Below are 26,398 nucleotides of genomic sequence, written 5' to 3' on the forward strand. Positions count from 1 at the left end.
TAGCATTGGTTATAAATAGCCAGCTATTTTTAGAGCACAAAACACAATGGCTAGTGCATGGTGAAGCACCATCATCATAGTTTTAATCATAACTATCAGTAAGATTTATCAAGTCTGTACAGTGAAAGTGAGATCTGTTAAAGATCTCCCTTAACCCCTATAACAACTCTCTGCATGAGTTCTATCATTACACCCATTTTATAGATGAGGAAAGTGAGGCCAAGAGCCTCAAGATCACACAGCTAGTATATAGTGAGATCTGAAATTTAAATCCAGTCTTGTCTGATCCTAAAGCCGTTAAGTCAGAGGGAATAACAGGACTTCTCTGCTTCATTATTAATCAATGTATTAAAGATACAGAATGAAGTTTGACTTTTTCAAAAAGATTTGCACTACAAAGCCTGAAAGATGGGTCCACATTGCCCTTGATTGATGAGTAAAAGGTATTTGGGGAAGCTCTTGCTTTATTTTTGGTGACAAACATTGGAAATGCTTACCAGAAGAGTTCTTCCCTATGGAAGAAAGCATTGCTTGACATTTCTCTTCCAAGCCTTCATAATTTTTCATTTAATTTATTAAGTCTAAAGAAAGATGGAAGTAGAATCCGGTAACAAAAAGCTTTGGGTTCCTTAGGAGATCCCTGGTCCTTTGTGCACAGTTGTATGCCCGAACATGAAACAATTTCAGGGAGATGGCTGGGCTTTTGGAAACAACAGGCAGACACAGAATGTTCCTTCTGGTTCTCAGGCTCATCAAGAGTGCCGAGCTTGAGGGACCAGATCTTTGGGGAAACTCGTTGGAAGGATTTGCAAAGTGGTTCCAGAAGGTAATTGTGAGCTATGACTTCACAGCAGAGTTCCCTCTGATGGGGCTCAGGGAGCACTGTTACTCTCCCCTTGTTCGCGATGTAATGTAACACCGTTTGGAAGTGTCCAGGGGCATTTCGGCACTGTTGTTTCCCACATGAGCATCATCACTGTGCAGATGAGACATTTTTACCAGCAGCTCCATTGACACCAGATTCCTTCTGTGTGCAAAGGCAAAGGCTCACTTAGAAACTATAAATATGGAATATAATTTCACACGTGCCTTTTGTTTAATAACAGATCAAAGATTGAGCTCAAGCCCTTGCTAGGTTATAAAAGAACTGCATAACAGCACACACCAAAACCAAGAATGATGGCCTCCAATAGGAAGTCCAGAAGCCCACACCAGCTAGCCCCAGAGTCAACTCCAAGCCACGTGTACATCTTGATTGACATTCAGGCTCATGAAACTCAGTGAACCCCACTGGGAGGGTTCGTAAAGCGGCCACGACCTGGCAGGACTCTCCTCACCCAGCCCCTGGCCAGGCCTCCAATCTTCTTCAACAGGCTGTACGAACTGGGCTGTGATAAGTAGGGGTGGGGTGAGAGCTTTGCAACTATGATGTGATTTCTAGAAAAACAGGCCCTCGTTCATTGAGGAAGTAAATGAAAAAAAAAAAAAATCAGTAAAGAGACCATGCTTCTTTTCAAGATAAGATTTAAAACATTTCACTGTGCAAGCCTTGCTGGGGAGCTGGAGGGTCTCCTGCTGGCCCTCCTGACCCTCACAAGCGTTTCATTATCCATCCACATGTCATCTCAACCTCCTGGGTGAGAAAGTATTCAACAAAGAGGCTGCAAGAAGCATTTCTATGAAATGACCACGAGATGGTGATATCAGCTCTAAAATGACTTCTGTGAGAGGAAAGAAAAGGCGTGATCAATCCGGTGTGGCCACTGTGGTACCACAGAAAATAAACTTACGGAAAAATAACACCTGGCTACTTTAAAAAAAAAAAAAACGTCATGGTACAATTTCCTTTCAATCAAATAATAAAAAGTTGAGTAAAACAAATCCATAAAACTTATCCTAAGGAGAAAAATATAGAGTGAGAGACATAATTGTGAGAGACACAAGGAAGGGAAAATAAAACTCTAAAGGGAAAATAAAAATCCCCCTCCAGAGGCTTCCCTGGTGGTGCAGTGGTTGAGAGTCCGCCTGCTGATGCAGGGGACACGGGTTCGTACCCCGGTCCGGGAAGATCCCACATGCAGCGGAGCAACGAAGCCCGTGAGCCATGGGCGCTGAGCCTGCGCGGCTGGAGCCTGTGCTCTGCAACGGGAGAGGCCACAACAGTGAGAGGCCTGCGTACCGGAAAAAAAAAAAAAAAAATATATATATATATATATATATCCCCCTCCATATCCTTCACATGGAGTATAGTTTACTTAAAGGGGGAAATAATATGCCACCAGATTTCTTTTCTCTCACTTTCACTCCCCAAACACCCAGAAACTACCCCCGCACCCTACATACATATCCGTATATAAGACATACAACCCCTGCCCATTCATCACTTAGGGTGCACCATCTGACAGACAAATTGGGCCACGAGAGGGCACTGCAACCCCAAATGCAGTCGAGCTGAGTGACAGCCTCCCTGCCCTCCAGCGCTGCATCATTAAGGCTTGTAATCGCTGTAAACATTTGAGGGGCTGCTCCCCTTGCTTCCGTCTTCTGGCTTTCCCAATTAAAATCAAGATGCAACTAATCACCTTCAGTATCCTTCAGCCCTGGATTGGTGTAAGATTAGGACGTAGAGAAGCACAGGAAGGGGTTTACAGAGGAAGATGGTGAGAGGCCACCAAACTCTTGTTTTCATCAGAATTGTATTTTCCTTCTCCTGATAATATTCAGGCCCATACAGAGCAGGCCCTGCTGGAGGCCAAGACGAATTGCCCCTCTGGTCCCCTCATCATGCAGGATGGAGCTGTCTAGAGAGGAGCGAGATTTACACAGAAGTAATGAGCAGCTAACTCCCCAAAGCCATCTATTCAGGCTCCAGCGAAGAATAGATGTGTGTGTATGAGAGAGATTTTTCAAAAAGAAAATGCATTTTCCATGCGCCATTAAAGATACGATCGGGAAATACTCCTTAAAATGATGGAGTCCAGTGGTGAAAGCCCAGATAAATCTCCCTTTGCCCAAAGAGAGTACCAATAACCAACGTGTCTGTGGGGAGGAAAGAGTTCAAACCTAAAAGCTTCAGGAGAGTCTGAGCTTTGACATTTGCTTTTAAACCCCAGCTCAGTGTTGGAGTGGGTGGTGGCGAGGTCTGTGTGTGGAGAGTGGAGGGAAGAGTCTCTGCCTTATTTCCTTATGGTTCAATGGCCACCTTCTTCTATGTCCACTCCAATGACAGTCCTTTCTTACTTTGTCTCTCTTCTGCCCTCTAGATCCTGGGTAGAAATGCTCTAGTAATTTGAGACACTATCTTGTTTCTTAATCTATTTCAACAAATACACAGTTTCTGGACAAAAATAAGCTACAATTAAGGTCTTAAAAGAATATAACTGACAAAGGTAACTTCTGACCAAGAATACCCAAGTGTGCTCCCCCCTACTCAGCCCCGTTTGCAAAATTCACCCTACTGCTCTCAGGGGAGGCTGTGGGGTCCTCATCACACTTAGCTTTCTTACAAGTAGAAGAACAGCCAACCTGGAATGTCGTTAACAACCCCAAAACTGCAAAGCATTCTGCAAATACAGTTTGCTATAAATAAATGCCATTTGCTTTAGGCTAAATCTGTATCCTACAGCACATAGTGGATGAATTTCCCCAATAGAATACTGTGCTATGAGATTATTGGCATCCTCAGTGTTCAAAATCTCTTTGTGGATGTGCCTGTGGCCTTAGGCATGTACATATTGACCCACCTAGACTCAGGAGCACAGGAGGATGATAAAAGTGACTGACCATCCTCATGCAGGGTATGCTCTGCTGCTGGAAACTGACAGGTCATGAAGGTGAATTAGTTGTTATGAAGTAAATTGGTACCATTCCTGTAGGATTCTGGGACTGCTTAAGAATCTCTCTCCTGAGTCGGTGCCCAAGGCAATGAGATGCTAATGACATCACAGCTAGAACTACAGAGGCAGTTCATTAGGCAGCCAAAAAAAAAAATCAAATGCAAACTTGTCAGATCCCAGCTTTTGGAGACAGCTTAGGACCCACAGGAAAGAAAGCTTGACGTGGGGTAAATGAAGCCCAGCCATAGTGAACTGCACCCTGAAGCCCACGGACACCCTGATTTCCATGACCTACCCCCACCCCAGTCTACTCCTGTTCACACCAGAAATCCTGAAGTTACCCGAATTCACATTTCCACTCATGCACCCAGGGTCAAATCAGCCTCTTACGGTGTTTAGTTATGTCTGTAAACAGAGAGGGTCAGGTCGCTCTGGATGGCCTTAAATTGAACTCCTAGACCTGCCACGAGACACACTTTCTGAGGTCTTACCAAAATACAATACGATGGATTCATAATCAGGGACAAGTGGATAGGGCGTGACCCGGCCACTTCTCTCTACACCTCAATAGGAGATAACGGGTGCTCTGGGGGCAGGGATTGTGTCTTCTTCATATTTGAAACTCCTTTCCCTGGTTTAGGTGTATATATCCATTTCCATATCTCTTTCTATCTATGTCTATCTATATATCCATGGATATATATATTTTTTTTTTTGGAGGGAAAAGGGGAGTGAATATAGTAAGTCATGACCATAGATTTGAATTTTAAAAACAAGTCAAACATAAAGAATAAAGCCAACACATCTGTAGATAGTCTCTAGCCCCTTACCAAAGCTTCAAGCAATCAAGTAGAAAGAAAAGAAAACGTTATCTGACGACAGCCAAAGCTACATTTCTAGCTGGGATTGCTTCCCCAAGTATAATAGAACTTAATATGCTTGCTTGGAAATCCATCTGAATGTTCAACAGGCACCTCAAACTCAACGTGTCCCAAAGTGCAGTCCTCATGTCTCCACACCCTCCCAGCAACCTGCTCCTCCTTCCATAGGTCCTTGCTCAGGAAAGGGCATCAATTTCCCTATTGCCCAAGCCAGAAATCCTGGCTTCTTTGTGGGTTCCTTCTTGCTCTCCCAATCAATCTTAAATCTATGTACTTTACCTCCCCCAAGCCGTCCACTTCTCTGCAAGGTCTGAGTCAGACTGCCTGGGCTTGATTTCTGACCTTACCACTTGTTAGCTGTGTAACTTGGGGGCGGTTTCTTAACCTTTCTGTGCCTGGGCTTTCTCATACATAAAATGGAGATGATAATAATAACTGATTTAGTAAGGCTGTGGTAACAATGGATTGATAAAATCCATGCAGAGAGTTTAGCGGAGCTGGGACATAGTGAGTACTCTCTAAAATTAATGATTCTCACAATGCCTGTCTACTTATCTACACTGCTGCCAGCCACACCATCAAATGATTGGCTCCTTGAAGGACGAAATTATGTCTTGTTCGCCACTATAATATCCCACAGTGCCTAACATGTAATGTAACTAATGCATTTGACAATTCATTAAACAAATATCTATGGAATGCCTACAAATGTTTGTCCAACTAATAAATCATTTATAATGACTTGTATACAAAGTGACTACTCCCTGTGTTCTGCAGGTACTAACTAGACAGGCTGGGTTTAATTTCATTTCTCACCTTGCTGTCCTGGGTTCTTTTGAGATTTTCTAGTTTTCTTTGAAAGAGACATCAACTCAGAGTGAGTTCCACTACTTTCATGTACAAATGGGAATTGGTCAGAGATAATCTAGTTACAAAGATTTGAGATAATACTGCAAAAATACATCTTGCAAATTTTGAAAGTATACACACATATCTCAGAGGTTATTAATGTGCACGGGGCAATCACCTTGGCACTTAAGGATTTATGCTTAAGAAAAGGGGTAGCCGACTGTGGCGCTGAAGAGCAGACAGTGGTTCTCCTGCGACTAGAAAATGTGAGAAAGTTGTGGTCACTAATGTCACAATGTGTCAAAAGGCCAGACTGGTGTCCTGGGCCTGCGGGGCCATGGGTACCAGTAGCTGAGGTGGAGGTACATTGCTGTGGGGTTCTAGGCAGCTCTGAGAGCTGAGCGATAGCATTGTACTGGGATTCAACATTGTGTGGACCACTTCACCAGCAAACAAGGCAGTGTGACAGCAAGAGAGAGAGGCATTCTAGACCCCAAGGACGGTCACAGAGAACCATGCCTTCTGCACTTTTTCTACTCTGCCCAGTCTCAGCCTGCACACTGGAGCCCATCCACCTTTCCCACTACACATTCATCACTACCCATTAGCTCAGAGGAAGCACATCTTTCTTTGGGGATTAAATACTAGACAACTATCCAACATGTTCGGAAACAGTCCCAATTCCAGAGAGTTTATACTCTTGTCCTTTCTTACAAATAAATCCACAATTAAAAGACAAAAATCCTTTGTCAGGATGTATCCTTTGTGTTCTAAAATTAAAGTGACACTAAGAGGTACAAACTAGTAAGTATAAAATAAATAAGATACAGGGATGTAATGTAAACCAAAAAAAATTAAAGTTAGTGTACACTTCAGCTCTGGTTCTTCAAGAAATTTGAAGGTTTCTTCAAGTTTCTTTAAGGTATTCCTTCAAGAAATTTCTGGAAATAGATCAGATGGTCTTTGTTATAAGCATGAACAGCATGTCTGGGTGTGGTGAAGTCCAGTGTAATAGTCAGTGGTCATCAAATACCCACTGGGCACCTCAGCAAAGCATCATTAACGGGATGTTCAAGAAAAGGTGTCTTCTGGAAAATTAAATGTTTTCTTTAACTGGTACTTAGCAGAAAATGCTTAGTTTTCCTCCAGTTCTTGTTGACATTTTTCTTCTCTAAAAATGTTGTTTTCCAATTTTCTGCCGCACTCATGAAGCATTGCCTACCAAACAGAATTAAACCTTTCCCCAAGGCACCTGCAGGTGATGATTTTGTTCATCAATTATGACCATGCAGATGTGGAAGCTGTAGGGGACAGAAAGAAAATGGTATCTCGTCCCCAAACAGCTCTTAAAAAGTGGATCAATAACATAAGGTTACATTTTCTGAAGATTGCCCCCCTCTTCATAGGCATGTTGTCAAACAAATAATTGCCTGGTTGAGGCTCCTGGTTCAGCAGGTTCATGTGAAGCTGAGGTTTTGGTGTAGCTGCAGTGCTTTGTCCTTGCCAAAAGCTCTTAGTCAGCTTTGATGTGGGAACAGGTTTAATTTCGTAACAAATTGACAAATTGGCCAAAGCCTCCGTCAGCCTCTTTTTGGTCAGTAATAGTGATGTTCCTTTTGGGATGAGAGGTTGAGTCCAAGAAATAGCAGGAGAGCAGCCTCTACCAAGGAATCAATAAAAACGCAAAGACAGCCTTTGTCCAGCAGTGACCCCAAGTGCTAAAAAAAAAAAAAAAAGTGACCTCTTTTCAATCTTAAACTTAGTGTGAAAAGGAAAATATAAAGACAGCCCAGTGATGCAACCACCACTTTAAAGATGCCTGAATATGCATCTCTAAACAGCCCATGCGTCTCAAGAGGAACAAAAATAAAATCCAAGAATTCCTGGGAAGCCCTAAAGCTTTTACTACAAAAATGAGCTCTTCTAATCAGCGAGACTGCTCGTCCCCAGTGGGCAAGAAGCTGCCTCTGTTTTGTTGGAGCGTCGTGGCTCTCACCCAGGCCCCACACTTGATAAGCGTTCAACAAACACACAGGGATGGAAAGAAGCAAAAGGTTTTTAGCTCTTTCTACTCTGACTGCCTGTAATTCCTCAAGGCTGCAACTCAAAGCCTCATTAGGATTCATCATACAGGCCAGGCCAGGAAGCCTGAGTGGCTCACAGGGACTGTCCGGAAGCACGTGCACAGAGCACTTAGTGCACACGTCTGTGGGCTGTGGGAGACCCGGTGGATATAACTGTTGTCCCAACACACCCTAAAAATGTCTTTCTTTCCCTTTTCCTTTCTTTCTCTCCCTTCCTCCTCCCTCCCCACCTCTCTTTTCTTTCTTCCCTCCTTCCTTCCTCCCTCCCTCCCCTCTTTTCTTTCTTCCCTACCTTCCATCCTTCTCTCTCTCTCTCTCTCTCTCTCTCTCTCTCTCTCTCTCTCTCTCTATATATATATATATATGCCACTCTGCTCCCATCATCCCTAGCAGAAGGTACTTAGTGCCTGTGTGTGTCCAGAGGGGTACCTACCACACTGTAACAGACTGAGTTGAGTTTTATGTCTTGTCCATCCCACTCACTTCCAGGGTGGGACTTGCTCATCCCTGCCTCCCTAGAGCCCAGCACCTGGTACTCTGTCGGTACTCCCTATCACAAATTGTAATAAATTTGTGTGTGCATTGTCTAACACCCACATTTATTCATTTATTAACCTCTTTATTGGAGTATAATTGCTTTACAATGGTGTTAGTTTCTGCTTTATAACAAAGTGAATCAGCTATACATATACAAATATCCCCATATCTCCTCCCTCTTGCATCTCCCTCCCACCCTCCCTCTCCCACCCATCTAGGTGGTCACAAAGCCCCGAGCTGATCTCCCTGTGCTATGCGGCTGCTTCCCACTAGCTATCTATTTTACGTTTGGTAGTGTATATATGTCCATGCCACTCTCTCACTTTGTCCCAGCTTACCCTTCCCCCTCTCCATATCCTCAAGTCCATTCTCTAGTAGGTCTGTGTCTTTATTCCTGTCTTACCCCTAGGTTCTTCATGACATTTTTTTCCCTTAAATTCCATATATATGTGTTAGCATATGGTATTTGTCTTTCCATTTCTGACTTACTTCACTCTGTAGGACAGACTCTAGGTCCATCCACCTCATTACAAATAGCTCAATTTCTTTTTATGCCTGAGTAATATTCCATTGTATACATGTGCCACAGCTTCTTTATCCTTTCATCTGTCAATGAACACTTAGGTTGCTTCCATGTTCTGGCTATTGTAAATAGAGCTGCAATGAACACTGTGGTACATGACTCTTTTTGAATTATGGCTTTCTCAGGGTATATGCCCAGTAGTGGGATTGCTGGGTCATATGGTAGTTCTATTTTTAGCTTTTTAAGGAACCTCCATACTGTTCTCCATAGTGGCTGTACCAATTCACATTCCCACCAGCCGTGCAGGAGTGTTCCCTTTTCTCCACACCCTCTCCAGCATTTATTGTTTGTAGATTTTTTGATGATGGCCATTCTGGTGTGAGATGATATCTCATTGTAGTTTTGATTTGCATTTCTCTAATGATTAATGATGTTGAGCATTCTTTCATGTGTTTGTTGGCAATCTGTATATCTTCTTTGGAGAAATGTCTATTTAGGTCTTCTGCCCATTTTTGGATTGGGTTGTTTGTTTTTTTGTTACTGAGCTGCATGAGCTGCTTATAAATTGTGGAGATTAATCCTTTGTCAGTTGCTTCATTTGCAAATATTTTCTCCCATTCTGAGGGTTGTCTCTTGGTCTTATTTATGGTTTCCTTTGCTGTGCAAAAGCTTTGAAGTTTCATTAGGTCCCATTTGTTTATTTTTGTTTTTATTTCCATTTCTCTAGGAGGTGGGTCAAAAAGGATCTTGCTGTGATTTATGTCATAGAGTGTTCTGCCTATGTTTTCCTCTAAGAGTTTGATAGTTTCTGGCCTTACATTTAGGTCTTTAATCCATTTTGAGCTTATTTTTGTAACACCCACATTTATAATGTTTACATGATTCCGGTTTTTCATTTGCCTGTTACAGTCTCATATCTTTATTCACCAAATGCCTCTCATGTGACTCTCGGTGGATGGCCAAAGTTTTCGTTCATATCAAATCTTTCCTGTTTCGTTTCCTAAGGCTGCCATAACAAATGACACCACATGAGTGGCTTAAAACAACAAAAATTTATTTCTCCAGTTCTGGGGGTTAAAAGTCGAAAGCCATGATGTCGGCAGGACCACAGTCCCTCTGGAGGCTCTAGGGGAGGATCCTTCCTGCCTCTTCTAGCTTCTGGTGGCTCCTGGCAATCCTTGGTGTTTCTTGGCTTCTAGTTGCATCACTCCAATCTTGGCCTCAGGTGTTACCTGGCCCTCTTCTGTGTGTGTGTCCAAATCTCCCTCTGCCTTCTCTTATAAAGACACAAGGCCCACCCTAAATCCAGGATAACCTCATCCAAATTACATCAGCAAAGACCCTATTTCCAAATAAGGTCACAATGTGAGGTTCCAGATGGACATTGATTTTGGGGGGACACTATCCAACCCACTGGAGCAGCCATAGCCTCTAACACTGTGACACTGACAGTCAGCCCTGCCCTGCCCCACAGCCAGTGACGATGCACTGGCTGGCCATTTGGGGGCTGGCCATCCATCCCTTTGACCTCCTCCCAGCACAATGGGAAGAGGGAAGAAGTTTCCAGCTCCATCAGCGTCCCCAGCCCAGCCGCAGCTGTGTGTAGCCAGACTGAAGATGGCCCCCAAGGCCTCAGAGGATCAAGAACCAGCCCTGAAGCCCTGTACTTTGGCTAAATCTGAATGGCATCAGAGTCCCCCATCTCATCCACAGGCCAGCTGATGATTCTCATGTACCTCCTCCTGGTAGAGAAGAGGAGAACAGGCCAAAGGGACCTGGGCCACAGAGGCTGTCCCCTTAACTCATTGTTCTTGCCTTTCCAAACTCCATCATGAAGTAGATTTCTCTGTGAAATGGATGATAATTGCCAGGCATTTTTTTTTAAAGTACAATTATCAACATGAAGATTATTGATGATAACACCACATCTTATAGCTTACAATGCATGGTATCATTTTTTTATCCATTTTCTTTAATTTCTGAAAATTCAACTTGTGATTCCAAATGGTAAAGATAGTTAAAAAAAAAAGTTAATATCTTCTTGGCTTGATACTAAATTTACTGTAGTTATTATTCCAATAACTATCCATTGTATTAAAGCTTTTTCCAAACCAGCATAAATAAATAAATAAATAAACAAACAAACAAACCTGACATAAGAGATTCAGAGTCACAGCCTTCCGGATGTGCAGAGCTGCAGTAGATTATCCCTGCTGATTTTCTACAGACAGAGCAGCATGGAGAGAGGGAGTGGGAGGGAGGACGAGGCTGGGAGAGAGGTGAAAATGAGGAACACCTGCGGGATTAGTTATTTTCAAATCTCCATTAGCAGAAAGACCACATGAGGAGTGGGCAAGCTCAGCAGGGCCACCAGGAAAGAACTTTCTGTGCCCCTGTCTGGAGATTAAAGGCTTTTTTCCCCAGTCTTGTTTTCCAGTCTGGAAGGCTGCGATGAGGAGCCAAGTGTGCACCCCCAGACCACTCAGGGGCCGGTGCCTTCCCTCTTTCCTGGTGCTCCCCAAGAAGGAGCCAGAAAAACACAGGGGAATAGCCCGGGGTCAAGTAGAGGGAGAAAACTAATAGAAACAGAGAGAGCGTAGAGAACAGGGAGCTCCCTGCACCAGCTCTGGCCTCTGCCAATGTTGAGGGCTCCACTGGGGGCCTCTGTGAGCTTCTGGCCATATCCACAGAGTGAAATTGACGATTCCCTTTGTTCACCACGCGGCGTTATTTCTCAGCTGGGGGTGCCCATGAGCGCCTTTAGCTTTGCCAGGACCATCAGCCCAGCAACATTCTCTTTGTGACTCCACTGACTCCATCTCTTCTCCTATTGGTTCCAGCTCCTACCTCGTCACCTCTTTTCTTTCTCGCTGCAAACCTGGACAAGAGGAGCACAGTCTGGGGACACCCCATGACGATTCTGGAATGGGTAAAACTGACATATGACCATGACTTGCCTTGCCTCCACATTATAAAAACTCGGCAGTCCGCGGGGCAGGCAGGAGTCTTCGGGGCTTGTGTGGCTCCACAGCAAGAGATCTGATGCCTTGCTGGGTGCTGCAAGGACTCGCTTATAAATATCTTTAACTATCAAATGGTCTAGAAATTTTTAATAAAAATATTATTCAATAATACTACTACTCCAACCGGCAAGGGAATGTTGTAACGGTCTCTATTTTCCTCTCGATGCTCATCTAGCTTCTGTTTTGCAAATGAATTTGGGTGTTAAATCCTTTTGTTGCCCTGACCAATTTATTCTGCAAATTAACTATGTATGAGAGGACTTAAAGTCCATTACCACTTAGCTTTGCCTCACTGAAATTTATGCTGCTCTCCTGCTCCTGGGAGCCCTGAGCTCAAATAGACTGTGGCTCCTGATGGCGAGTTTGGATTCCACACAAGTCCCACACCTCTTGGTCCTCTTGAGTTTAAAATGCACTGAGTGGACCAGGCTCTTTTCATCTCCCAGTAACCTGTGCCCTCTCTTATCAGACTCTCTGGTCTCTGCAGCTGCCTGTCCAAACTTAATGAAACTCTCACCACACTGGTTTGTGTGGGCCACTCAGTGGCTCAGCCTGGTTGCAACACCATTTGTAAATGGTGGAAAGAGCCGGATGCATGGGAGAGCAAGGGTTACAAGATGAAGAGGATGGCAATGAATGGAGCATGGCTGCTAAGCCCATGAATATCTTAGATTGTATTAAGAAAGTGCAGTGACCAAGGTGATGGAGAGAGGCAGTGCCTTGTCAAGCCACATGCCTTGAGTTGCTTTAGGATTGAGAGTCACAAGTGCGGAGAGACTCCAATGAAAGGCCAGGCAGTCAGGATTCCGGGGCACCTGGAGACAGTGTCATGTGAACACTGGCTGAAGGAATCGGGGCAGTTAGAATGGATACAGGGAGACTTGGAAGCAGACTTAGCAGTGCTCTCTGTAAATATCTGAAGGGCTGTCATGTGGAAGAGGGAGCTCATGAATTCTGTGTATCTCAGAGGGCAGAATGGAGATCCAAGGGAGGGATCTTATTAAGTGAGAGGGAGGTGAGTTGACTGAATCACAAATTTTCATTGAGTGCTACTATGTGTCAGGTACAGTACTCAGTGCTAAGGTACACAGATAAATAAGAAAAAAGAAAGCTCATTTTCCAGTGTGCATGGAGGGAGGAGTAGATGGAAAAGGAGACAATGATATGACAGGGAGTGATATTAGAGGCATGGAAGACAGGCTTTGGGTACACATAGGAGGAAGTTTTGAAACCTACGCCTGAGGGTGGGGAGGCTAAATTCCTGGAAGCCTCTTGATTCCTTCAAGGACAATTTTTATATTAATCTATAACTGATACCAAGTAGGATGGGCAGCCTTGGAGATGACATGCATTGGCTAGCAGCAGGGTTCTTGTAGATGCCAGACAGCCGCTTGTCAGGGATGTCACAGCAGGGGAGCATTTCAGAAGAATGAGTTCCACGTCCCCCCCCCCCCTTTTTTTTTTTTTTAATTCTTGTGTTCATGGTTTATTACAGTCAAAGGATACAGATTAAGATCAGCAAAGAGAAAAGTCCAGGAGAAACTAGACGTGAGCTTCCAGTGGAGTCATATAGACAGTACTAAATGTTAAACGTCTATTATCCTGTGACCTGATGTTCTCAGTATTTCCTTAAATCAGCAGGGTGGAGTGGAGGATATACATGTTACCAGGCACACCAAATGATTCTGACTTCAGATAACATGTCGGAGGTCACCAAGAGTAATTTATTTTACAAATATCGTCAGAACGCTTTTTAAAAATTCTACAACTAACCCGAGTATGTAAAAGAGATGCAAGTCAGGAACAGACTCCTTAGGCATTGAACATCATTACTGTGTGGTAAAAATAAACAACTGTATTGTTTATGGAGCCATTCAAGCATCTTCTCAGAGCCCCAGGGTACAAGCAGCCTAATTTGAAAACTACTGATTCACACTCTGATGACAATGGCCTGAACTGTTCCAAAAGTAACCAGGCATGCTCCCCAGCCAAGAGGACCACATGCTGGCCCTGGGAAGGGTGTCGCCACAAGGAGTAGATTCCAACTGGCCTTCTACGGTCCCCCTGCATGCTGGATTTTGCTAGAAAAAAGCACTGTGTGGTCAGTCTTACTTTAGGTGCGTAATAACGAAGGTCAGAAAACTTTTATACTCTTGATCAAAAATAGACCTACTCAATCATGCATGTTCATCTCATAAAGGATTTCATGGAAAGTGAAAAGGAGGGAACACCTATGCACAGTTCCATGCAGGGGGATGAAAAAATGAGGGGCAATTGTAGAAGCCAGACCTCATACTCTCCCTTCAGACAACGATTAAAAGGTGTGTATATATTAACAAATTCCACCTTTAACTCATCTCATTCAAATGCCATAAGGAAAACTTAATCATGACGTTCAACCCAGGGAAGTAATGTAAAATCATAGTGGCAGTTACTTCCCTGAATTCTTGTAATTATAGTAGATACTAAAATAATTATAAATGTTAAAAAGACATAACTTTGTGGTTTCTGCATGGGGCCATGCCAAGGAAGAAGGAAGCTCTTATTCGTGTAGCAGGGCCCAGCTGGCAGTTACGATAACCAATAAAGATAACCATCTTGTCTCTTTCCCCATTAAAGCCAAGGTCTCCTATAATGTCTAACTCTCTCTCATGCACACTCATGGCTTGTTTTTTTCCATAAAGAAATGACTGGACAGTGATTTACACGGAACAGCAACAGGCACAGCCCCAGCAGCCAGCCAGCCAGCCAGACATGGCCCCACAGCCACCGAGCCAGCAGAAGCTCCCAGACCTGTGGGACTCGAGGGACATTGTTCCAGCTAATGATTAAGAACTCTCCAGACAATAGGAGCTTCTTAGACAATGGGTGAATTTCCAGGATGTCCGGCCCCCTTCCGAGAAGGAGGGAGATAACAAAATGTAAAAAAGGTGTCTGTCAAAGACCAATCAGGCAGCTGGGGAGAAGGAGGGAGATAACAAAATGTAAAAAAGGTGTCTGTCAAAGACCAATCAGGCAGCTGGGGACAAGTTCCCTCTCTGGTCCGAGCCTAAGCCGGGACCAATCAGCAGGAGAACACAACCAAATCTATAATTTACATACGGGGAAGTGGGAACCTATAAAACTGACATATTCGCGCCCGAAAGGGTTCCTTCTTCGACCTCCTGCGTGAGGACCAAGGAACCCCGGTGCACCGGCCTTCAATAAACCTCTTGCGTTTTGCATCGACTTCCGACTCTTGTTGTTTCCTGGGCGAGTCGAAACTCCTAGGAGACCGCGCAGGTCTAACAGACCCAATGGTGTATTAGGACATGGGCTATGAGGAGGCTAGTCTCTGGGACCCTTGAGGTTGGACCACCAGTCAACGTGGGAAAGCAGATGTCTGGTCCTGGAAATGAAGGGGAAGGCCAGAGAGGGGTGCAGCAGGCCTTCTGGTCTCAGGGTAAGCACCAGAGGCGGATGCTGTGAGCATGTCATATCCCAGGCTCCCACCACAACTGGCAAAGACCCATGTTCAAATTCAGAGCTCAGAGAGTTATCATAATGCCTCACCACTTTGAGCTGAAGTTTCCTTATCTGTAAAATGGGTTTATAACAGAACTTATCTCATCTCATAGAACTGTTCTGAGATTAAATGGGATAATAAAGGCAAAGCCCTTTAGCACGGCCTCTGGTATCTTAGCTTTCAATGGCAGCCATTGTTCACCATCATTACTCCATGCCTAGCAGTCTTGGCACCCAACAGGTACTCAATAAATACATAATGATTTCTTTTAAATTGACGCTCAAGAAAAACAAAACAAAACAAAAACCAACCGAGGGTCTCTATGGGCTAGAGATAGCAGAATACTCAGGAATACTCAGTAACAGGGACTAAAGTAGCAGCCTTCAAGTCTGCAGGAACTTAACCCACCAAGGTGGCTATAAAGTCAGTTCCTACATAGTAAAGGGATCAGAAGTCCCTCACATTGTGGGGAAACAAAACTAGGATTGAGGAAGGGTTCCAACATTTGCCCCCCAAAATGAGGCTAGGAAAGCCATTACTTGGTCCAGACCTCTGACAGTCCCGAGGTGCCTGACTGAGCTGGCAGGAGGTAGCAGAGACAGAATATGTCTGAGTCACTGGCTTCAGTACTGGAGTCACAAAGTCCCCAAGAGCCCCACGGGATGGGAAAGAGGGAAGGAAGAGATGCCATTAAATTTATAATTCGTTTATGACAACATGCTTCCACGTACAGGTTTGATGCATGACATCAATCAAAAGATGTTGTTGGTTGTCTGTCAGGCATCCTTGCTCTTGACGGCAAGCCTGTTCAGAGTGACGTGATCTCTACCATCCCAAGGGGACCCTCAAGGCTGCAACCAATTTCTCTGGGAATTGGGTGATTCTTTAATTAATATTAGGGGGGAAAGGGGTAGAAAAGATGCTGTTGACCATGCTGAGCTTTAACTAATTCAAATAAAAATGCTACACGAGCGGCATAAGATTAAATTTTGATCTCCCAAACCAACCTTTCAAGTTACAAAATATTTCTCCCTGAAATGCCATGCTGTTTGGATGGTGCTTGCATGGAGTGGATGGTTTATAAATGGTAGTATTTCAGGACCTCCACTCCACGTCTTGAATAATTATTTACAATACTTAGGTGTTAGTACTACAAGAGTGCTAGGATTTTTAGATTCTTTCTTATTTTCACAGAAAAGAGTAAAAGCAAATCCCTCCTAGGTATCAGCAAGATCCCAGGGGTATCTTTCCCTTGTATCAATCTGGAATCAAAACCCACAGCGAAATACAGAAAATAAGCCACTTCAGATATATTAAGTCATGAATTCTATCTGTTTCTAAAGCTTACCACTATAGGATCTTGTATCTAATTTTCATTCCTACGGTAACAAGTCTATTGGAGGATAATTTGGATATTTGTCTTTATTCTAGTCTAATGCCAAATGAATAAAGGAACAAAATGGAAAGAATATCTGTCCTTATGTGCATGTGCACGCATGCACACACACACCCCTAACAAAATACAACCTCTCTCCCAATGCCAGGAATTTAAAGGGTGTCAAGAAAGCTGAGAGACTGGGACCGTTTTAAAATGATAGATAAGAAAATTCATCTTTAATTTCTCCAAATCCCTGAGGCACATCTAATTTTGTATTTTCAGAGACAGCAGGAATCCAATGTTGTCAACAAGTAACCGGTGCTGAAATTTTGTGTGTATAGTGGTAAGTACTCATTTCAAGGTTGTTACCATTATTTATTTTTTTGACTGTACATCTTTTTAGACACTTTTTATGCTTCTGTCTTCAGACTCCCAGGACTTTCTTTCCATCGCAAAGTTGGTTGACATCAAGCAAAATCAGAAGACCCAAACTGGAACTCAATTCAATACAGCAAATACTAAGTTACTGAATATCTGTTTACAAGGTACTGTTCAAGTCTTCTGAATATACCAAAATGAATTATGTGTAATCCCTACATTCAAAGGATGTATATTACCTTATAGAAGCGATAAGACAGACATACAGAATTTAAGTGCTATTTTTTTTTTTAAAGGATCAAATAAAGACCAGATAATATCAGGACAGTTAGATCAGGGGAGGCTTCACTGAGGAGGGAGCTGTTGGGCTTGGCCTTGAGGGATAACAGCATCCTTAATAACAAGAGCTACCGACCACTTACGGCAGGAATCGGCACATTTTTCGGTAAAGGGTCAGATAGTAAATATTTCAGTCTTTGCGGGCTACTCAATTATGCCTTTGAGTGTGAAAGCAGCCACAGACAATACGTAAATGAATACTCATGGTTTTGTTCCAATAAAACGTTATTTGTGGATACCGAAATTTAAATTCTATATAATTTTCACATGTCATAAAATATTATTTTCCTTTTTATTATTATTTTCCATTTATTTAAAGAGAAACCACTCTTAGCTTGTGGGCCATCCAATCACAGGTAGCAGGCCAGATATGCCTGCTGGTCATATTTGCTGACCCCTGATCTATGGTGTTCTCACTATAAATTTAATGCTTTGTTATACTTGATCTCATTGAATCCTTACACCTTGCTCTGTATCTTTGCTAGATATCCGAAGTGAAGCTTAGAGAACTAAGGTTATACAGATTTCAAAAACCTTGCTTTTAACCACTAGGCCATACTGTCTCCCAGTGATGGTAAGGAACGCATGGGAATGGTGAAATGAATAGGTTTTCTTTGGCCAGGGGCATTTAAACATAAAAATACTTTAAACAATGAATATGAGGTTTGCTATCATGGCTGACTCACAGTAAACTCATTTTACATCTCTGTTATCACCACATTCACTATTTTCACAAGTCATGCAGGGCATGGGTATAATGTTTAATAACATCTACTGTCCAGAATATAATATTCTCCCATATTTGGAGAAAAGAGAACAGCCTTCTAGCATTTGTTCCAACCTCCCCACTCCCACTCCCACCCATGGTTTCCCAGAGCCACATATGGAAGGTGTTGTTTGGCCCTGCAGGTAATGAGAAGCTTGGAGACATAATTCTCTCCGAGTTGCTAACTTCCCTCTTTCTTTCTCTCCTCATCATTTCGAGCAACGATTCTAGCTTACATGGTTTCTTTACTGTCTACTGTTTAAAAGCAATTTTATGAGCTAGAGAAGATGGAAAGGAAACAGGAATTGCCACAGTCTCTCATCACTTGTTAAGGTGACCCCAGGTGGAGTCTCAATCCTTATTTGGTCACCTTCTTTCTCCACACAGAGGTAAAGTATCCTTTACACTGTCTGTGGAATTGTTCACAAATGTAGGATCACACTGGGTTGTCGGCTTCCAGATTCAATGACAGGTTCATTAGTTAGTCAGTATACGTCTACTAAAGATCTATACCCAGATCTTTCTGTTATGTACCCAGGATTGTGTTAGGTACTGTGGAGAGCTCTAAGGTATGAGACTGACCTCAAAGAATTTGCAATCTATCTGGGATAGCAAGATAACAAAACATAATAATAATAGTAATTACAAGAATAGCAGCTGCTCTGTATTACACATCTTGGCACTCTGTGGAACACTTTCCATGTATTCTGTCAAGTAAAAAGCAAATCTAGACTTAGTAGGGAGTGCCTTATTCAAAAAGACTATTGCAAGACATGACTGGGAGACTACTGTAATAATAGGGGGAGACAATTATAATTGGGAGAACGCTCTGATGAGGTCTGCCAGCATCTCGAAAGTTAGAAAAAAAGAGTTTTCCTTTTATAGAGAGAAGTAAACAAAGCTAGAAAGAACCACATGTGGGCAGGTGGTATGAGGCCAGCCCCTTCTCAGGAGGGGCTGTATACTGGCTCAAGCTGAAGGTGGGCTACAGTTCAAGAGCCTGGAGGAAGGAAGGAAGTTTAACCAAAGTCTGATTAACAAGCATTTTGTTTTGAATGATCAGTGGGGACAAGCAGTTCAGCTAATCATTTATACGACAAAGAATGGGAATTTTGAGGGATCTGGGAGTCTTGTAAGTCTCAGGGGGAAGGACGGTTCTTTGCAGCAAGCCATCTTGTAGAACATGAAGGGATGACTCGATTTCTTAATCTCCAGGTAAGAGTTAACACTGAGGTCAGTTCTCCATATTGACCTTCGTGGTTGGGGCTGAAATTGTCCCTATTTTAGAGATGACAAAATTGAGCAACAGAGAGGTTAATTACTTTGCCCAAGTTCACGGCGTGCTCACTAGAAGAGGTGGAACTTATACCCAGGTCTGTCTGACTCCAGGGTATCCAACCAGTCCTCTATCACATGGCTGAGACTGTAAGAAGAGAAGAGGGGTTATCACTGAGGCCGGAGAAGTCCCAGAAGGCTTCATGAAAGACTATGTTTGGAAGAATGGGAGGAGCTGACCAGGTAGTTAGGACAATGTAGATTATCAGGGTAAGGGCAGTAAGGTGAAAAAAAAAAAAATAGAGGTGAAGGTAGCCAAGGAGGCCATTAAAGAGCTTAACTCTGTGACACAGAGGTTTTAACTGGAAAAATAATGAGCAATACAGTTACATAGATAGCATAGGGCCATATTGAATGGGTCCCTGAAGAAGCAGACCAGGGATTTAAGGCTTGAAGCAACAGTTAGGAGCCAGCCTTTGCTAGAGCTAAACAGGAAATAGCACAAAGGACGAAAACAGCCAAGGAAGATGAGTCAGGTGGTGAAATGCAGACTGAATGAATGAATGAATGTTTGAATGAACGAGAAACTAGAGACAACAACGACTAGCCAGGGGGCTGTAGTAACAATGCAGGTGTGGACGTCTGGGGGTCAGACTGGGGTGAAAACCGTGTGCAGAGAATGAGGGGTAAACCAGGGGAGTATTTCAGAAGAAACAAGAGGATTTGGTGCCAGATCTGGAGAGAGGAATTTAAAGGGAAAGCTTCTCCCTTATTAGAAGCAGCATAACTAAAAACTCAGAATTTTTCTAAGTAGATCTCATAGAACTTGTTTTTAGGATCTGTTGATAGCATTACTCAAAATAACAAATAGACAGACAAAAAGATTTTCAAGCTCTAATGTGAAGGAGCAGCCTGAGTAAAAGTTACACAGGTTTTTGGTAAATCTTCAAAAAGCCTTTAAAATGCTCACATGTAGGGACTTCCCTGGTAGTCCAGTGGTAAAGAACCCGCCTTCCAATGCAGGGGACATAGGTTCGATCCTTGATCAGGAAACTAAGATCCCACATGCCGAGGGGCAACTAAGCCCGTGTGCCACAACTACCGAGCCTTTGCGCCTCAACTACAGAGCCCACACGCCCTGGAGCCTGCGCGTCACTAGAGAGAGAAATCCCGCACACCACAACTAGAGAGCAGCCCGTGCACTGCAGCGAATGATCCCGCATACCGCAACGAAGACTCAATGTAGCCAAAAAAAGAAAAAAATTCTCGTATGTATTGCACATCTCCAAGAAGGAAATATAGCAGGCAGTGTTGTCAAAAATAATCTGAGCATGGAATTCAGGTCTGGTAGAAAATCTGTGGGACTAGTGTGCTATAGCCCATCCTGGAAAATCTCCTAATGGTTACGTTATTGAGGACCTACTATGGGCCAGAGGCTCCGCCAGCCTTGACACTCTTAGTCCTGACAATCCTCTGCAATATTCTCATTATCCTGCTTTGCAGATGAGGATTTGTCTTAAAATCACTCAGACACCAAGTCTCTTAACTCCCAAATCCTCCTTCTCCCATTGCATCCTGCTTCCTTCCACATCATAGATATACAAGATCTTTGGAAATAGACTTCCCCGGCTTTCTTGAAAACACCTGATTACTGCATTTTGCTGAGTTGTTTTCGACAATTTCTGAAGTCCTTTCCTGGGATGCAGGATTTCATGCATCACGGGCCTGCTGATACCAGCCTGCAATCTGTTGGCATTCACCTGCTGTTATACACAGCTTCCGGTGGTATCACTCGGATTTTAGATTACTCCTCTCCCTTTGTTCCCCAGAACCTGACATCTATAAACATGACAACACAGAAAGGAAAGGGCACGAGGAGCAATTTCCAGCTTCTTAATATGGGCTGGTGTGATGCGGGGAGGAGAGGGAGGGCACGGATGAGGTCCTGACATCTCACACGGCCCTGGAATTGACATGTACCACACTAATGCTCGCAGTCGCCGCCATCACAAACTGCTTGGTGTTAAATTTAGATAAAAACCAATTAAAAGATAACAAGGAAACATATGCTCGGGATGGCAAGGATCTGAGTGTTTACAGAAATATGACTTCTAGCTGCTGCAGGAAAGCACTGGCGTGTTTTAGAAACCTGAATCCTCCCCGCCCAACTCATTCTCCATCTTTCACCCATGGCCCTAGTTCATCTCCGCCCAAATGGCTTTCAGGGAAAAAACCATTTTGATTTTTACTGTGGTGGATGGACTAACTTGTATCTGAAACCCAGAGATCATGAAGATCACCGTTGACCCTTTTCCCCTACACTAGGCCGGACTACTGAGTCTGGGCTGGGTTCAAGGAATTGCTGGCATCATGCTTTGAGCTGGGTTCAAGGTGCTTCTACTTGGGGTTCCAGCCAAAGGGCAGGCTGTTAGTGAGATAAGGACGCAGGTGAGTAGGTAGGTTTCCCATTCCACCCTTGCATCTCAGTGAGGCATGCCTGCAGTTCAGGAGCCCCTAAAAAGGGAGATGCTGCTAGGATGGACACCCCAGAAAGGTGAGTTTGCTGTCTTTGGCATCCTCTGCCATGTCGGCATCCATCCATCCATCCAGCATGTACTATCATGAAAAGCAAAAATTCTGCTGCTCAGCAATCCACATCAGCTCCGTTTAATGTCTGGACTAAAGAGTTTTCAATTCTTGCTGTTCCATAATTGGGGAACTCACCACAGGAGCCACGGGTTTTCCATTTATGCCTACCTAGGAAACCTCCAGGGCTGGGCCTTGCCATGGCTTACCGCATCCTCACCCTCCACATCCAAAGAGTCACCTATTAGCGATATTTCCAAAAGTATTGTCACGTCCATGCTACACTTGACATTTCCTCCCCCTTACTCCAGACCCTCAGCAGCTCCCATCCAGTCTACTCCAAAATTGTCCCGACTGGTCAACCTATCTCTAGTTTTCACGTCTCCCAGTCACCCTCCATACTGTCCAGATGTAAGCTTCTAAGCACAATAGGAACATATCCTTTCTCTGCTGAAATCCTTCAATAACTCCTAAACCACATTAAGATATAAGTAGGTCCTTCAAACCGCTCTAGGTTAGAAGTAGGAGGATAGGGCTTGGCCAGTGGGACCTTTATACCTGCCTCCCCACCCCAGCTCCCCCTCACGTTTTCTCATTCCCTGTGTTTATGTGCCTTGCCTTTTCCTTAAAATACCCTTTCTTCAGAGGCTGCCGGTCAATGCCACCCGCCCTCCATCTCTTTGTCCAGGCAACACTTCCGCCAGGAAGGTTTTCTCAATCCTACGGGCTAGGAGCCCATCTTCCGTGCTGACTGTTCTCCAGTCTCTTAGAGTCCTTATCACACCATATTGTAATTTCTGGTTTACTGGACACCCTCCCACATATTTTATGAACAGCTCCAGCGCAGGGCCCAGCTCTTATTCATCAACATATTCCGGACACTTAGCATAGGACCTGGGATTCAATATACTTTTGGCAGTAGGTACTTAGTGAGTGTTTCTTAAGTTGTGGAATGGAATTCTCTCCCCAGGACTGGGATAGCAAGGTAAGCTGGGCAGAGTAAGGATTTTATTTTGTTCGCTATTAGGTTGACAACGCCTGGTAATAATAAAACTGTTAAGAGTGGACAATCTCAGGGAGGGGGTGTTTATCCTGGGACAGCCTTGTGGGATGATCCAAAATTCAAAGAGATGTACCCAGGCAGTGGAACAAGCGTCCCGAGCCCTTCCGGTTTTTAGCACAGGCAGAAAGCAATGCACAGATCTGTGAGACAAGGATGATGAATGATCAAGCCTGGGTTCCTTCTGGCTCTGCCACTCTCTGTGTGACCACAGACTAGTGTCTTCACACTGTGGGCCTCAGCTCCTCCCCTTGGAATTAGAGGTACAGGTCTGCCAGTGGGAGGAGCGGGGGCATCCAGCAAGAGCACATGGTCTGCGGGCAGACGTTCTGCATGGGGAATGGTTCCACCGCTCAGCATCCCAGGGACCTGGGACAACACGCTCGCTCTGAAGATACCCCAAGGGACAGAGCTCTGCTTTGCAAAGTGCCTTTCAGGGCTTTACAATTCAAAGTGAAGCCATTGTGACTGAGCACAGCTCACCAAGACCCTTCACCAGACAAGGTCATAACGTGTAACCTACCTCCGCACTTCATAGGGTGGTGAGAAGTATGAGATATATGAAAAATACTAATAATTGTACGTTTCTGCACATATATTACCAGGGCCTTTGCAGTTATAATATTTTAGGATTCTCTAAAGGAACACTGCTCTAAGGCAATGATGTCTGACCTACAAATCTCACTCAGCAGGACAAGACAGCCACCCACTGCCCTCTTCACCACAGCCTTCTTCTGATTCTCCCACCTCCCGGCTGCTCCCTCATGGTCTCCTTTGCTGAGCTCCCCCGCAACCTGCCACCTCTGCTCGGCCTCTAAGTGTGGGAGCAACTCAGAGCTTGGGCCTGGGCCCACTTCTCTTCTCTTCTCCGTCTTCCTCCCTGAGCGAGCTCGTCCGGGATGAGCTGGTTGAACTCTGCAGGCTCAGATTGGCATCTCTAGCACTGACCTCCCTTCTAAGCTCCAGACCTGCACATCTAACTGGCTCCTTGACTTCTCCACTTGGCTGTCTCCATGGAAACTCAAAGTCTGCATGATGCTCTAGATTCCCCACCATCCCCCAACCTCTTCCATCCCATTGCCCCCCAGTTTGTAAATGGTGCTCCAGCATAATCAGTTGGTCAAGCGAATATCTAGGAATTATCTCCACTCCTCTTCCCCTCCTCCACCCTGTCTTCAAGTTTCTCTATTCCATAAACAAACCTTACCCTGTTCTTTCCTCTCCATGTCCACTGCCAGGGCTCCTGCTTTAGGTCCTTAACTGGTGTCCTTGTGTCCACTCTGGCCTCCCTTGAAGCTATTCTCCACCCAGTGCAGGACGGATCCTAACATATAGGCCATGCAGAGTCACGGGGCAGTTGCCTCCGTGACTCTGCATGGCCATCCTTGTCCTTTCCAGCTCCAGCCAGGCCATGGTTTCCTCACTCCCTAGGCTGCAATCCCACTGGGCTCCCCCACCTCAGGACTTTGCACTGGCCACTCCCCCCTTCCTGGGATGCCTTTTCTCCAGCTCATCCTCCACATTTCAACATAAACACCACTCATACCCTCCCTGATGACCCTTTCTAAAGAGGATACTGACCCTGTCACCCTTTATCACAGCACCCTCTTCATTACCCTTATTACCCAAAGTTTCTAGTATTTTGTTTATTCTTTATTTACTTGTTTATAGTCTGTCTCATCCACGTCTTCTCCGTGAGAGCAGGGATCATGTTCCTTCTACAGTGATGATTGCCCAACACCTACACAAAGTAGAAACTCAATAAACATGCACTGAATCATCATTCCATTTTTCCATCATTCCATCATCAACCATGTTTTAAAATGGTTGATTGAATTATAAGAGAGCTTTTCTTTGGTTTCAATTTGCTTTTATGTGTATCTGTAGATCATTAATGATCTTTATCAGCCCAACAAATGCAGAATGCATGATCTATACAGGGCCCAACACATGAATTACCCTTGAAGGGAGATATTGTGGAAATTCTCAAGAAATAACACTTCTTGGGCTTCCCTGGTGGCGCAGCAGTTGAGAGTCCGCCTGCCGATGCAGGGGACGTGGGTTCGTGCCCCAGTCCGGGAAGATCCCACATGCCGCGGAGCGGCTGGGCCCGTGAGCCATGGCCGCTGAGCCTGCGTGTCCGGAGCCTGTGCTCCGCAACGGGAGAGGCCGCAACAGTGAGAGGCCCGCGTACTGCAAAAAAAAAGAAAGAACACTTCTTCTTTCTACCCAGCTCTGTAAAAGGATGCAGCGATCAGTAGAGCTTGGGGGCTGGCGTCTCCTGATTATCTACATCCACATTACTGTGATCAATATTGATCGTGAACACACTGCGAGCAGAGTCTAAGGCAACAGCTATGGGGAGACGCAAAGAAGTGGGCAGAGTCCCTGCTCTCTAAGGGAGAAGGCAAAACAAGAAGATCAAATAAAAATACATAAAGCCATAAATGCCCCAAACACATCAATATAAATAGAACCAATTACCACGGTAATCGACTGGCTTGTAATAAATTTATAGGAGGGACCAGAGCAGTCAAGGTGGGCAACAGAGGCGCAGGCGAAGAGTGGCCTTATAAGCTGCCTCTGTGGAATCAACTGATTAAAGAAAAACCCCAAGGAAACAAAAAAATGTCAAGGGAGTCCGGGATGTTGGTCTACCCGATTAGGCTGTTTTTCCCTGTCACTGGCACTCACATTTCACCTACAAAGCACATATTTTAACTGGCAGATTTATTGAAAAATTGCGCTGGAGAAATGCTTCTTTCTACCTTTCTTTTTCTCTCTTTCTGTGTTATTTTTTTTATTAATCGGCCAAAGAAAAAGTAAGTCTTTTGAACCTGCTTGATGTTTGCAGTTGCTCCAAACTGAGGGCTTCTGTGGTGTTACATTCTAACTATGTGGAATGAACCCTGTCCCCTGCCAGACTTAACCAGGTGGACGGGCCTTGTGTGGTTATGACTTAGCCAAGCTATCTATTCCTTTCTAATCATGTTAGGCTTTAAGGGGAGATTGGTGTGACCACTTCCTGGAGCCCCAGGCCATGAACTCTGCTTAGGCAGGTACGGTCCCCTCTCTGGCCTCAGTGGGCAGTCACCAGAGCACAGGTAGTCTACAAACAGCCCTGTACGAAGCAGCAAGGCAGTGGTGTGGCCACCACACGTGACCCAGCGATGGCCCAACCTGGTCCAACAGCCCCTCGCCCCAGGAATTGTTGGTGGTGCAAGGGGTCTTCACCTAAAGCTCTCCACGTGTGCCCCTTTGCTCCCCCTCTTCCGTGTCTCACAGATTGCTCCTGGGGGCAGCAGCCACCTTCAGTATGGGCACTTCAGTAGTTGACGGGATATGCAGAGACCTGCCCCCTGAGAAACTTTCCAAGGA

The 26,398-nt window shown here is 44.4% G+C and overlaps 1 protein-coding gene across 2 annotated transcripts in view; it reads right to left on the minus strand.

Moving 5' to 3' along the window:
- Positions 1-26,398, minus strand: part of ASTN1 (astrotactin 1) — a 330,103-nt gene that overhangs the window by 42,074 nt on the left and 261,631 nt on the right. The window lies entirely within an intron of this gene.

This window comes from Delphinus delphis, chromosome 1, assembly GCF_949987515.2.
Source record: "Delphinus delphis chromosome 1, mDelDel1.2, whole genome shotgun sequence".
In the NCBI taxonomy this organism is placed as follows: domain Eukaryota; kingdom Metazoa; phylum Chordata; class Mammalia; order Artiodactyla; family Delphinidae; genus Delphinus; species Delphinus delphis.